Source organism: Zingiber officinale, chromosome 6B, assembly GCF_018446385.1.
Source record: "Zingiber officinale cultivar Zhangliang chromosome 6B, Zo_v1.1, whole genome shotgun sequence".
NCBI classification, from domain to species: Eukaryota; Viridiplantae; Streptophyta; class Magnoliopsida; order Zingiberales; family Zingiberaceae; genus Zingiber; species Zingiber officinale.
The window spans coordinates 36,450,976-36,462,632 of record NC_055996.1 but is presented as its reverse complement, the minus strand read 5'-3'; the positions used below and the strand labels follow the sequence as shown (position 1 = coordinate 36,462,632).

The 11,657-nt window shown below is 39.3% G+C and overlaps 1 non-coding gene across 1 annotated transcript; it reads left to right on the top strand.

Moving 5' to 3' along the window:
• The first annotated feature begins 4,580 nt into the window (after positions 1-4,580).
• On the top strand, positions 4,581-4,686 carry LOC121993334. Its single transcript, XR_006115196.1, has one exon. It is a non-coding gene; the product is annotated as a small nucleolar RNA R71 (small nucleolar RNA).
• The last annotated feature ends 6,971 nt before the right edge of the window (positions 4,687-11,657 follow it).

The window sequence follows — 11,657 nt, the reverse complement described above, 5'->3', positions numbered from 1 at the left end:
GAAGCATACTCTTGAATCTATCCCATTCTTCAAATAACGACTCTAAGTCTGTCTATCTGAAACTCGCTATTACGTTCCTCGTGTGAGCTATTTTGCTTAGTGGGTAAAATTTATCCAGAAATCACTGCTCACACTATTCTCCGGATGCAATACTGTTCGTTGGCAAGGAATTAAGCCACTGCTTGGTTCTGTCTCTCAGAGAAAATCCAAAAAGAAGTAATCTCACCGTTTCTAGTGGAACTCCATTCACCTTCATCGTGCTATAGATCTCATAAAAGTGTTCCTAGTGTTGGTTCGGGTCATCATGAGGTCCTCCTCCAAATTGACTTTGTTGAACCATGTGGATTACTGTAGGCTTTATCTCAAAGTTGTTAGCTTCAATAGGTGGTCTGGTGATGCTAGACTGAAGTCTGTGTGCATAGGGCATAGTCTTTCAAAGATTTGTCAGCCATCTCAGATGCGTTTTTATTCTGCTTGGAGTCTTTGCAAGTTTCTTCTCCTCAAGAAAGTTCTATCGATCTTTGGGTCGAATGGCAGAAGTTCTCCTGAAAGATTAGCTCTTCGTATACAAGAATAAGGTATTGAATATTCTATGTGCAATAAAAAAATGAAGGTTTTTTTTTCAAAATAGATAGTATAATGCAGAAATAAAATTACAGAAATGAAAAAAAAACAAAAAGTAAAATGCAGAGAAAAATAAAGAAAATAAGATTTAGTCAAACATAATATGATTATCGCTAGTGTTATATGAGCAGTTCCCGGCAACGACGCCAAAAATTTATAGTCTTCTGCTTTGCTCCCCAGTACGTTGACGATCATTGTTTTTGCTCCAAAATTTATCCCTGTCAACACAAATGTACACAAAGAGCAGATCTCCGAAATAGAAGAGTAATTATGTTGTAAACATGAGAAAGAGTGTAAGAATGCATAAATCCATCATGAATAAAATACGTGAATATGCATCAAAGCATGCATAAAAGATTATAAGATCTACGCACATCAGGACACAAGAGGTACAAGCTTGTCCATACCTAAGTCCTTGAAGGATAAGCTCCCTCTACTGAAGCACCCTCCATTGAAGTGCCCTCCCTTGAAGCACCCTCCACTGAAGCACCCTCCACACATTTATCTCTCGCTTGGGAAGATCCCGTCTGAGAGGAGGAGCTAGAGCAATCTTTTGAGCGGACCCTGTCTGCCCTTCCTTCTATTGGTCTAATGCCGAAAACTATTCAAGCATAGGAGGTCACTTCTCCACTAGGCAGTTCTCAGGCTCCTACTCTTCTTGCATCTTCTTGGGTGAGAATCCCTTCAGTCTCCTTCTCTACTGCGCCAAGGAGGCCTTATCAATTTTTGACTTCCTTCAATTTATCGTCCACCCAGGCCATAGTTGCTCCACCGACTGCCCCTCCACCTACTGGCCAAATACTATTGAGGGGTCATTTAACAGAGGCCTGGGAGGATGAAGGAAACCAGCTTAGCGAGTTTACTCCTATGGAGCTAGCTGATGAATACTAATATGAATTGACCAAGGTAATATAATTTTATTTACTATTTTTCATCTTAGATATTTCTAACGCAGTTTGTCTTTTAGCGTTGGGAGATTGGGATGAGCTTGCGCAACAATTGCCCACCCTAGCTTAAGAAAATGAAAACCTGAGGTAGCGCGTTTTTGTAGCTACTTACGTACCTTCTTGTGATTGGCTGAGGGGCTAGAGACTCAACTTCAAGAAACTCAAAGGTTGGAGAAAAATGAGCTTGAGAAAGTAGCCAAGTTGAAGACTGGCCTGGAGACTTCTAAAGCCAAACTTCAATCAGACACAACTCTTCGGGCGAACATGAAGGCAGAGCTAGACAGGAAAACTACGGAGATAGAACAACTTTCTGCTTAGCTGATGGAATTGAATACCACATATGACACCGAGCTAGTCACCAAAGAGTATGTGTTGGCAGCTCAAAATGCTGAGTGGGATTCTCTGCACTGACTTAAAGACCACCTAGACCACCTTATTTGATAAAGAATCTGAACTGGTAGGTCTCTCTGCAGTGTTAATAGCTACCCTGGTAGAGCTAGGGGCTTACCAAGGGGGAGAAGATGAGCACTTTAAAACAAGGAAGAAGGCCCTCCTTCAAAATTGCAAATTCAACACATCCATCGCCAGCTCCATCAACAAAGCTCTTCATTTTAGAGACGATGGTGCATTGGAGAAATTAAGGGAGGGAGGATATCTGGCCTCCGAGCCCCCCCTCCCCTGCTCGCTTTCTTGACCGTAAGAAGTTGATCCAGAAGCACCCTCTCGACTTGTTTCCAAATCTACTATGATCTACTTTGTCTTCCTTTCTTCTTTCAGTAACCAAAATGCAGTTTGGGAAGTCACCATAGAAACACTAGTACTAATCAAGTTCTATGAATTATGACTATTTTTATAGTTATCTACCATCAAAACTAGGTAAGATGTAAGAGATCCTAAAATAATACCAATACTTAAACTCTTACAGTAAAAATATTGTTCACTTCATGCTATCAAAGATAGATTACTAAATATACTAGCATAATAAGTAACCCATCAACCACATAAAATCTAGAATAAATGTGCTAGTGTTTTGTATTAAGGAACAAGCAATCATGATATGATCAATGATGTAACTAGCAAAAATTTTATTATGCAACAAGAAATGTGCAAAAACTAAGAAATATGGAAAACACTAACCTAAACTCATACATCTCCCGAGACTTAAACTTTTCATTGTCCCAATTAAACTAGAAATAAAATATGGAGGAGATTTTTGAAGTTAGAGAAGTTACCAAGTGATAAGCTCCAAATGGTTGAGACATTCATGTTCTGAAGATACTTCCCTATATGTAATTTGCAGTCCTCCACAACCTTGAATCCTACAAAAATAAATAGATAAGAAAAATTAAGTAGAGGGATTAGAGTTATTATGTGTAAAGTAAAGAAATTAGAAAGAAACTAAAACTAAAATGAAAGTAAGATTGAACTTGGGTTGCCTCCCAAGAAGTACTTATTTAAGGTCATAAGCTCGACCCCTTATTAGGCTCATCGAAATCTTGCTCTTGGAGGGGTAAGATATTTCAACACCCTCTTACTAAGGGATCTTATTATGGAGGGAGCTTTCATCATAGGAGATATAAAGTGAAGTATCGCTCTCTCCATCTTCGTCTTCTTAGAAATTCTTTCAGGTCATCGAAGATAGTTCAGAGCGAGCTTCCAATTCTCGCCCAAAGAGAAATCTACACATGCAAAAGAAAAACATACCTCCCACAAGCATGTAAAATAAGTAAGAATTAGAACAATATCAAAATAAGCTAAATAAGTAGTAAAAACTTAATCACATCCAACAAAGTCAATGATGGGTACCTCTAAAAAGTTTTTTAAAAGATCACAAGAAATACTAACCTTGCTTTACTGAGAGATACCTGAAAGTTCCAAACATGTGGATGTGACTTCTTCAGAAATAAGTACTAGTTCTGGCTCAGGTGGAAGTGCAACTAAAGGTGGTGATTCTTGGGGCTCTGCCATATCTGCATAAGTCCCTAGACATTGATCCACAACATGCTCAATTCTTACGATTCTCATAGTCTCCAAGGGTTGTGTGGACAAAGGAGGTGATTCTTGATATGTTGCATCCACAACACAGCTCCCTACACTTCCTTCCATGTCAATAACATCATCATATATTATGAAGAACATTCCAACATCAAAATCATTAGCATGAGAATCAATTACAGGAGGATCAATAATTTCACTTACAGTTTTAATTGGATCTACCTCATCACATTCATCAACTAAAAATTCAATATCATTACAATGTCTTATAAAACCAGGAGGTGGATCTGAAAATATGTTAACCACTGCATTAACATTACACCCCTCATCTGAAGAGTCCTCATCTTTATACACATCAAGAAATTTGCACTCAACCATATTGGAATCAGAGAATTTGCCAAAATCTTTATCTTTGTTGGCCCCCACTAGCCTTTGTGGAAAAGGAACCCTTAGTGGAGGTTTTGGGGAGGGTTGGGCTTGTGGCTTAGGTTCAATTTGCTTGTCTAGCGATAGTGTGATCAACCGTTGAGGAAAAGGTACTTATGTGGTTTTCTATTGTTCTTATCCTCACTTATATAAAAGTCCTTCTCCAGAAGTTCTTCATGATTCATGCCATTTCTCAACTTAATATCATTACACTGTTCACTAGACCTTATATGTGTAGGAGGGAGGTCATGCTTGAATCATTTTGAGACTATGCTATCAATCCTTGCCTCCAACTGGTTAAACCCCTCATTATGCGACTTGTGATTTTCTAAAATTTTAGAAGGTTGAACTGCATTTTGTTTGGCAGACTCTTTTGCTTTTATGGCTTGCACTTCTGAAGTTCTAAGGGGAAATTCCATCCAACTTCTATCTGACTATTTTTGGAGATTCAATGTTACTTGATCAATTAATGTATATATTTTGTTCACACTTTTGTTCATAAAAGAACCTCCAGTTGATGAATCTAATAAATACTTATCTAAGAAATAAATTCTCCTATAGAATATATGCAGAGTCAGCCATTTTTCAAAGCCATGATGAGGGCACTGTCTTTGTAGACTCTTGAATCTATCCCATGCTTCAAATAATGACTCTCTATCTGCCTGAGCAAAATTTGTAATGCAATTCCTCATATACACTGTTCTGCTTGGAGGAAAAAATGATTCAGAAATTGCTACTCCAATTGTTTCCAACTTGTAATGCTTTGAGGGCAGAGAGAATATAACAAAGTTCTTGCTTTATCCTTAATACTGAAATGAAATGTCATCAATCGAATTGCATCCGCTGACACTCCTTCATAGTTCACCATATCACAAAGCTCAAGAAATGTTTCAAGGTGTAGATAAGGGCTTTCTGATACTTCTCCTCCGAATTTGTTATCTTGTATCATAGCAATTAACTTTGAGTCTAGTTAGAAACTTTCTACTTTAATATGAGGTTACATAATGGGAGACATAAATCTAGCAGAAATGGGTGCAGAAAAGTCTCTTAAAGGCCTACATGACATATTAGTGCTCATGGTATCTAAAAACATTTATGAGAAAAAATAAAAAATGAAGAATTAAAGGCAAGAAAGATAATGTAGAATTTAAATTGCAGGAAAGAAAAGTGTAGAAATTAAGTGCACGGTTACATCGTCAGTAATAAAAAAGATATCGAACCGACAGGGACTGTTGATTAAGCACTAGTTAACTTTGCACGACGAGCTATATAGACAATCAAAGGTTAATTGGAAAAAAGAGAGTGAAGGAAAGAGAAAATGTAAAGAGTAGAAAAAGAGGGAGAGTGAGATTTGGGGATGGATAGATACTAGGATTTCGGTTTCACTATGATGCTAATTAATGACCCTATGTGTTATTCATCTCCTTACCTCCATTCTTATGCACATGTAGAAAGTTACTAGTAGGGTAGTTAGATCAACATCCCCTGCAATTAAATAGAAATGATTCCTATGAAGTCTGTTAGCGGGATCTTCCTGTCACTAGAGTCCCTCGGTCATGCAACATAGGAACACATGCACTATTTAATAAACATAGATATGAGGATTACAATTGACAATGACTACCTACGTCCGTTAGCGGGATATGCCTGCCACTAGTGTCCCTTGGTCATACGATCTAGGGTATCCCTCTACGTGATCCACAATCAATCCACATCTACATGTTTGCATCATTCACACATTGTAGGGTCATTGGTCGGCTAGAAGGGGGGTTGAATAACCCTGTACAAAATCAAAACAAACAAAGCCTTCTCGAACTTAAAAGAACACTTGCATAAAATAACAAAGAAATCAAACAGACAGAGGTTTAGAGAGTTTTTACTTGGTTACAATCGGGGAGGTTGTTAATCCAAGGAATAAAGTAGCACTAATTTCTTTTTCAGGCAGAGAAGCCTCTTTAGAGCAGTGTAAGCACAGAAAATGAGAAGCTGAATGAAAACTAAGGTGTGTACAAGTGTTGATGCAAGAATGCTTGTTGTTATCTAGCTTCTGGACCAAGGTTGTATTTATAGCCTTGGTCGGGGCGCTTGGGAGGGTTCCAGGCGCCTGGAGTGGGATAGAATTCTATCCCCAATGCATCGATCAAAGTCCACATAGAACATGATAAATTTTGGATTCCAGGCGCCTGGAAGGGATCCGGGCGCTCGGAATGGGTCCGGGTGCTCAGACTCACAAAGTCAACATGGTTGACTTTTTTGATCTGGGCCCTCTGCTCGCTTCGGTGATTTCGGCCATTCGGAATACGGCTCACCCAAACCCAACTGCTAGCGTTCTTGAGCAACCTTCCACTCCGACTTCTCATCCCTCAAAAACGCCACACACCTCCTTCTCGTCCGCCCATGTACTCTTCTGCAGGACTTCATCCCTAAGACGCACCGAGCCCGTCAACTCTCTCCCGTGTCATCCTTCTTAGTAGCTACGTCTTTTGCTCGACTTCCAGTGCTCCTAAGCTCCTACACACTTAGACACAAGGTTAAGCATAACAGGACCTAACTTAACTTGTTTGATCATATCAAAACAACCTTGGGGTACAAACACACACTTCATCAAATACATAGAAGGCACAACACAAATAGAACATGACATAACACTTCATTGAATAAGGAAATATCCAAATACATAGTTCATACATCCACAAACACATCATAGCTACTTCCTATATCCAAGATCTAGATATCAACTCGATTGCAAGAGAATACAACCAAGAAACAAGAAGTAAAGCAATCTACAACTCAAAATATAAGGAGAAGAGATGAGAAAGCTTATCTATGTAGCACCGGTCTTCTTGGATGCAATCCTTGCTTTGGAGGTGGACAGATCGGCGAAGATGGAAGAACTAGGGTTCCTCTAAGAGGGAGAACCCTTCTCCAAGGAATGGGGGCGAGCCCCAAGCCAAAGATTGGTGAGAAGGGGGGGAAAACTCCCCTTTTATAGCACTTGGCATGACCCCTGCAAGGGTCATGACACGACCGTGTGATCCACATGGCCATGTGCTGCTTTGGCTCTGGTTCGATGGCACGACGATATGGTCCACACGGCCAAAATCTTCTTCCTATATGGAAATGTGACATGGACGTGTGGTCTACACTGCTAAAGTATTCTCATTCTCTAGAACTACCACACAGCCCATGTGGATTGACACGACCTAATCTGCTTCTTCTCTGGAAATATGACATGGTCATGTGGTCCACACAGCTAAAGGCTTCTTCTTCTCTGGGAATGTAACATGGCCGTGTGGTCCACACGACCATGACTTAACCCTAGCATGCCCCCTAATATGGCTCTGTTAGTTAGAGCCCTAGAGCCAATCATTTGATGATTGTTGTATGGACTCATTGTATCATATTCATATGTATATAAAGACATTTGTTTATGGTTATTATGCTTACTTGTATTGGTTCCAAATAACTAAGTATAATAGCGTACTTGAGTAGAAGGTTCTTACCTATATCAATCGATTGGTGGAATCGATATTGAGATGATATAGGGAACACTACTCTTAATCATTCCTAGTCAAGTATTAACATTCAGGGACAATGTAATGCGATGAGACTAGCATGTAGGTCAACTCGATGACTTGATCTCACAAGTCATGGATATGGAGATATCAAGTTGGCACATGGGTATGCATTGGAGAATGTATACTGAATGACCCGCCATGAGAAAGTATCATGGATCGTTATATGAGTGTCATATACTTTCTCATGTGGCTATTAGTATGACTATTAGTCCTTGGACCTGAAGTCACCATGATTCCCTACATAAGGAGTTACATACTTTGGCTTCGTCAAACGTCACCCGTAACTGGGTGGACTATAAACGCAATTACTGGGTATGTAACAAATTAGGGATGTGAGTGATGTAGATGGGATCTATCCCTCCTATATGATGGGAGTGACATCATTATTCTTGATAGAGTGAGACCACTAAGTGCATGGCCATGCCCAAATGAGTCAATATGAGATGTTGAGCTCATTTGATTGAGTGAGTCTACTTGGGATTCAAGATTTAGATTGATTAGAGGATGACATGGTCTATGCCTCTTATTGATCATTCTAGATGTCAAGGATAGAAGGACAATTGTCACATATTGTGAAGAGTCACAATTAGTAGTCACAAGGTGATGTTGGATCTCAACATTCTTGTAACTTGGGTAGTAATGATGTGTTGCTAGATACCGCTAATTACTTATGCTTCTAAATAGGTTTAGGAGCATTGCCAACGTTACAAGAACCTATAGGGTCTCACACAAAGGGCAATTAGATGGAGATTAGGTTCATTTGATGAATCAAGACGATTAGGTTCATGTGATGAACCAAATTAGATTAAGAGTAATCCAAAGTAAACTAATTGAGTTGGACTCAATTTGGTTCATGTGTTAAATGAGTCTAATTTGGACTTAGACTCATTGAGCCAATTTAATTCAATGAATAGAGATTCATTAAATTAAAATTGACTTGTACCAATGGTTAGATTTGATCAACAATGGGAGAGAAAAAGATCAAGTATGACTTGACTTAAGTAGGAAGATAAAGAGTCAAGTTTTGACTTGACTTTGACTTGACCAATGTCACATCCTCAAGGCTTCTTCATTTGGTTAGATCAAGAGACTTGACTCTTGATATTCCATGGGGGTTTAGAAGCATAAAGTGGCCGACCACTTTGGTGGGGGTTACTAGAGTGAATTGATTTTTCATTCAAACCTCTTTCTTCTTCCTCTCTACCTTTCTTCTCTCCCTCTCCTCCACCACTGCTGATCCTCTAAGGTTGCTAGCACATCTTTAGAGGTTCTCTCCATCGATTTGTTCGTGTGGATACACATAGAGGGTTGTACACTTGACAACCTTGAGATCCAGCGAACCTTGGACGAGCGGGATTTGCAAAGGGCATCGCATCAAGGGTAAACTCTTTTCTTTGTAGATCTAGTGTAGATCTAGGTTAGAGAAACACGTACACATTGAAAATTTAGTTTTATAATTTCGCACGGATCCTGTGGCATGAGATTCGGGGTTTTCGCAACGCAAAAAGCGGATTTTGCGGCCCTAAAAACCCAACAACTCTATGTTACGATTCCGCAAGTGCACGGATTCATCATCAGTAATAAATATTATCGATCCCATGAGGACTGGTTATAAACTCTAGCAATGACTCACTTTGGATTAGCTAAACTACCGATGGTTGTAAGTTGTCTAAAGAAATGAGATTGGGAAGCGAAAATGAGAACTAGCAAAGTAGAAGTAATTGACTTGGTTTATGAAGTGTCCTAGGAGTTTGGTTTCATTGTGGTGGTATTGGCGTATCCCATTCTATCCTTTACTCATTGTCCATCAACATGCATTCGCTAGAAGCTAAAGCAACTATTCTTAAGTACCATATAGAGAAGATCCCTATGAAATCCTGTTACGGTTAGCCCCTGTCACTAGGGCGCCTCGGTAGATTACAAGAACACAACTCTAATTGGTGTCATTAAGGATAGAAATAAGGACCTTAGTTTGGTCTCTTACTTCGTTGTGGAGAAGTTGCCTCTGTTAGTTAGACCCTAGAGCTAATCATTTGATGATTGTTGTATGGACTCGTTGTATCATATTCTTATATATATAATGGTATTTGTTTATGGTTATTATGCTTACTTGTATTGGTGTCAAATAACTAAGTAAAATAGCGTCCTTGAGTAGAAGGTTCTTACCTATATCAATTGGTTAGTTAAATCGATAGTGAGATGATATAGAGAACACTACTCTTAATCATTCCTAGTCAAGTATTAGCATTCAAGGACAATGTTAATGCAACGAGACTAGCATGTAGGTCAACTCGATGACTTGATCTCACAAGTCATGGATATGGAGATATCAAGTTGACACATGGGTATGCATTGGAGAATGTATATTGAATGACCCGCCATGAGAAAGTATCATGGATCGTTATATGAGTGTCATATACTTTCTCATGTGGCTATTAGTATAACTATTAGTCCTTGGACCTGAAGTCACCATGCTTCCCTACATAAGGAGTTGCATACTTTGGCTTCGTCAAACGTCACCCGTAATTGGGTGGACTATAAAGACGATTACTGGGTATGTAACAAATTATGCGAATGGATGTGAGTGATGTAGATGAGATCTATCCCTCCTATATGATGGGAGTGACATCGATATTCTTGATAGAGTGAGACCACTAAGTGCATGGCCATGCCCAAATGAGTCAATATGATATGTTGAGCTCATTTGATTGAGTGAGCCTACTTGGAGTTCAAGATTTAGATTGATTAGAGGATGACACGGTCTATACCTCACATTGATCAATCTAGATGTCAAGGATAGAAGGACACTTGTCATATATTATGAGGAGTCACAATTAGTAGTCACAAGATGATGTTGGATCTCAACATTCTTGTAACTTGGGTAGTAATGATGTGTTGATAGATACCAATCATTAGTTATGCTTCTAAATGGGTTTAGGAGCATTGCCAACGTTACAAGAACCTATAGGGTCACACACAAAGGGCAATTAGATGGAGATTAGGTTTATTTGATGAACCTAAAGGATTAGGTTCATGTGATGAACCAAATTGGATTAAGAGTAATCCAAATTGAGCTAATTGAGTTGGACTCAATTTGGTTCATGTGTTAAGTGAGTCTAATTTGGACTTAGACTCATTTAATTAATTTAATTCAATGAATAGAGATTCATTAAATTAAAATTGACTTGAACCAATGGTTAGATTAGATCAACCAAGGGAGAGAAGTGGTCAAGTTTGACTTGACTTGAGAGGAAGATGAAGGGTCAAGTTTGACTTGACCATTTGCCACCTCATTGGTGAGTTGACATTAAGTGGGCCAATGGTGATGCTCCACATCATCATGGTTGCTTAAGTGGGATGCCACCTCATGGGAGTTACCAAGAGTTATGACTCTTGGTATCCCATGGAGATAAAACTTCCTCTTAATGTGGCCGACCAAACTAATTTCATTGGGTAAGTTTCATTTTGTGTTGAACCTCCTTCTTCTTCCTCAAGCTCTCTCTTCTCTCCCTCTTCTCCACCTTGGCCGAACCATTCAAAGGTGCTAGCACACCTTTTTTATTTGGTTTCTCCATCTCTTGCTTGTGTGGATACACATAGAGGAGTATCTACTTTGATACTCTCGAGATCCGGTGAACCTTGGACGAGCGGGATTAGCGAAGGGCATCGCATCAAGGGTAAAGCTCTTCTCCCTTGTAGATCTAGTTTTAGATCTAGGCTTAGAAAACTCGTACGTGAAAGTTTTTACGAAATTTTAATCTTCGCACGGATCCGGTGGCATGGGAATTTCGGGGTTTCCGCAACGCAAAAGGCTGTTTTTGCGGCCCGAAAAATCCAACAGTGGTATCAGAGCCACGTGCGAAGCACGCACGAGTTTTATTTTTAATTTTATGAAATTCTACAAATCTGTAAGTTTCTGTGTTTTTATGATTTTTATAGATTTTATGGGTAATTTTCTCGTAGAAGCGAAGCACAAGTGTTTAGACACTTGTAGGCTTCGACTACCGAGAAAATATTTCAGAAACGATAAGGTTTTGCTCCAAATCGTTTTGGGACAGCGGACTAAGGCGTTGTAGGATTGCTTAGG